The sequence below is a fragment of the Echinops telfairi genome, unplaced genomic scaffold (assembly GCF_000313985.2).
Source record: "Echinops telfairi isolate 266 unplaced genomic scaffold, ASM31398v2 ScPeMD7_443;HRSCAF=831, whole genome shotgun sequence".
Classification (NCBI taxonomy): domain Eukaryota; kingdom Metazoa; phylum Chordata; class Mammalia; order Afrosoricida; family Tenrecidae; genus Echinops; species Echinops telfairi.
This window is the reverse complement of record NW_022104341.1, coordinates 23,467,483-23,471,632: the sequence shown is the minus strand read 5'-3', so window position 1 is coordinate 23,471,632 and position 4,150 is coordinate 23,467,483.

Here is a 4,150-nt window from a genome sequence, read left to right as displayed (position 1 = left end):
ACACACACACACACACACACACACACACACACACACACACACACACACACAGCGGAGTCCTACCTCGGACAAGGCAAGCATGGGTTAGCAACAGTCAGTAGTTCGGGAGTTTAGCAATGTAGGCCTGGATGGCATATTGAACTTAAGCAATGCAAGGTGAGAGGATCCACCAGCCTCAATCACAAATGATGTATGCACCATCAGTGTGGTGAAGCAGGTCTCAAAGGAGCCTCAAGCTCTAGTGACAGGATCCATGGGTTGGCTTGGCGTCCAGGTAGTGTAGCTCACAGGTGGAGGCACAGAACTAGCTAAAGCAACAGCATGTTGGTCCAATCACCAGAGAGCAAGAGAGAGGGGGGCAGGCCTTGCAGAACTTCTATCTCTTTACCCTCCAATCAAACTGCAGCCTGATTAATCCCACATGTTCCTATTGGCCTGGTTGGCAAAATAAACCTAACTATCACAATGCTCCTCTGGAGTCGTTTATAAAACTCTTCAGTAATGGCATTGGGAAACAACTGAATTCTGGTCTTAAAGGAGACAGTTGGTTATGGAGGCAATTAGCCACTCATTGCAGATCCTCCTTCTTTGTTATGCCAGGTAAGCAGAGATCACTTGTGCCTTTGATAACCTCTTACAAGTGTTTTGTTTTGTTTTCTTAACTTGCAAGCTTTAAAGAATCCAGGCACTACACAAAGAAGTAGGAGAGTGAGCAAAGGCACTAATCCTTTTGTCACTGTTGTGAACATATATCACACAGCTTTTGCCAGTTCAACTTTTGATAGGTGTATAATTTATTGACAGTACTGACAGTCATTGGCTATGCTGCTCTTCCCTGAACCAAACGTGATTTTTCCATCACTGTTAATCCCTCTTTTCTCTCTCCTTCACATCCCTGGTGACTGCTAATACATTTTGGCCTCTATATATTTTTATTCATCTTTTCTTCTTTTTTAAAAAAATGAGACTGAGGACAACAAATGTACAAATGTGCTTGACACAATATATATATATATACATATATATATACATATATAGTGATGAGTGTAAGGTCCACCAATAAGCTGATTTAAAAAAAATGATGTTATCCAATATTTGTCCTTTTGTGATTGACTTAAGCTTAATGTTTTTAAGCTCCATTCAAACAGTAGCATGTGGTAAGACTTTAGTCCTCCTATTGGCTGGGCAGTAGACCATTGTGCAGCTGCTGTCAATTCACAATTATACCCAGAAATTTTCTCCCCACGTGTAACAGCTATTTCAGGATAGCCAGGTCTGAGGAAACCAGCATGCCTACCTGTTAGGTGTTGAATTGACCCCCCGCCCCTGCCACCCGACCAAATATTCCTTATAAATGAGGCAGTATTAGTGGAGGGTGTATTTTAAACCAATATCTTTTGAAATTTGGAAGAACATATTAGACCACCGTCAATAAAGTTCAAATGATGGGGAGGATACAAGTCACATGATCTCCAAGGGACCTAGCAATGGAAGCAGAAAAGAAACAAGACTTTCCCAGCGTGGAAAGAGCGAGAGCCTTTCCCAAGAGCCAGAGCCCTGGGCTTGGACTTCTAGCATCTTAGTCTGTGGGGGAAATAAATGTCTGTGTGAAAGCCAGGTATTTGGGCTATTGCTGTTATATGCTTCCAAACGAAAGCCCTCTGCTCTCGAGGCGATTCCAACTCATATATCTATAGGGTTTGCGAGGCTGTACACCTTTATGGGAGTGGAGCCTCATCTTTACCCTGCTCTGTTATTGTAGTAGTAGCTAAATGAGACACCATAGCTGTATCTTTGTAAATTCTGAGGTCTTTATAATGACAGCTCTTCATTTTCTGGTGCATTCCACTCCTGCAGTCAGTGCTCTAATCTCCTGGCAAATCATGGTTAGGGCTTACTGACCGGCCCTCACAGACTTTGCTGACTTTGAATGACTGATACTGAGGTTTTTATGGCTTCTCTCCAAGAAGGTCCTGGACACTCATAGGGACCGAACCAGCTCTGAGATGGCCAGCTCTCACACCGAAGGCAGAGGTTTTGTGCTAAGACAAGATGTCCCATGTTTCCCCAGTGCCAACTCATTCACTCTACATTCGCATAACTAAGGAAGTTACCCAAGTGGTACCTTCTTCAGCTGAAGATGCTCAAGTTTTATCAATTTTAAAAAGGAAAAACATTTTCAAAAGGTAAATAAGAAGGAAAGCTAAGAGAACAAGGGTCACTGTGGTCAGGAAAGGAGAAGCATTTAAAAAGGGAGTGGCCAAGGATTTTAATCTTCACTTGGCAAAGTACAATGAAGGTTAATGGTCCACTGGACTTTGGCTCGGTCATTGTTGGATAGACATGACTTCAGGGTGTTGAAGGAATGAGAGTAGAGAACTCTTGTGCGATCCTGTTCTGACAAGACATTGGCTATGAAAGGAAAGTAAAAGAGAGAGAGGGAGACCATGGAGCTGTGCTTCCTCAAAACAAGAAAATGCGATTCCATGGATAGCCAGCTTACTCTTCACGTCTTCTTGTTTAGCAGTGTGTTCCTGGCAGGCTAGGGCAGCCCTACGCTCCCTGATAGCGTCCTTGTGAGTTGGAATCCACTTGATGGCAGAGAGTTTGGATAGTCTGGTGTAATACGGTCACCCATGAATGATTTTTAAAAATAAATGATGTTTTAGAGCAACTTTACATTCATAGAAAAGTTTAAGGCTAATTCAGAGATTTTTCCATATGCCTTCCACCAGTTTTCCCTATCATTTATATACTAGCGTGGAACCTTTATTACAGTTAAGGAACCAATATTGACTAACACATTATTATTAAGCTGCGGTTTATTCTTCATGAAAATTTCTTTTGAAAGTTTTTATCTGATGTCCTTTTCTTGTTACAGGATCTTACCCAGGATACTACATTCAATATGATTACATCACGTCTCCTGAGCTTCCTCTAGGTAGTGACATTTTCTTAGACTCATCTTGTTTTTGATGACTACAATTTGTGGAGTGTTGTGTAGAAGGTTCCTCAATTGGGAAGTGTCTCGTGTTTTCTTCTAAGAATGGGTTATGGGCTTTGGTGGGCCCTAGGTAGAACAAATAGTGAAGTGCTTGACTACGGACTGACAGATTAAGGGTTTCAATCAGCTCAGAGGGGCCTCAGAAGACAGGGGTGTCTATCTACTTCAGAAAGATCCAGTCTTAAAGACCGTATGAGACACAGCTCTGTTCTGCCACACTCTGTCATGAGTCAGAGTCCAGGAGTCAACAATGGATTTTATTTATTCAGGATAAATGGATTCCGCCCCCACCCCCCATTTTATTGAGGGCTCATGCAGGTCTTATCACAATCCATCAATATATCCATTGTGTCAAGCACATTTGTACATTTATTGCCATCATCATTTTCAAAACATTTTCTTTCTACTTGAGTCCTTGATATCAGCTCCTCATTTTTTCCCTCCCTCACCCACTCTCCCTCACTAACACACCCTTGAGAATTTATCAATTGTTATTATTTTTTCATGTCATACACTGACTGATGTCTCCCTTCACCCACTTTTCTGTTGTCCATCCCTCAGGGAGGGGATTATATGTAGATCATTATGATTGGTTTACCCTTTATGCCCCCACCTTCCCATTCCCTTCCTGGTATCGCTACTCTTAATGTTGGTCCTGAGGGATTTATCTGTCCTGGATTCCCTCTTTTTCCAGCTGTTATCTGTACCCATGTCCATGCTCTGGTCTAGCCAGAATTATAAGGTAGAATTGGGATCATGATAGTGGTGGGGAAGAAGCATTAAAGAACTAGAGGAAAGCTGTATGTTTTATCGATGCTTTACTGCACCCTGACTGGCTTGTCTCTTCTTTGTAACCCTTCTGTAAGGGGATATCCAATTGTCTACAGATGGGCTTTGGGTCTCCACTCTGCACTCCCCTTCATTCACTTTGATAGGATTTTTTTGTTCTGGGTCTTTGATGCCTGATACCTGATCCCATTGACACCGCACGATCACATAGACAGTGTGATTCTTCCACGTGAGCTTTGTTGCTTCTCAGCTAGATGGCCACTTGTTTATCTTCAAGTCTTTAAGACCTCAGACCAGGGGTCCTCAAATTTTTTAAACAGGGGGCCAGTTCACTGTCCCTCAGACCCATTGGAGGGC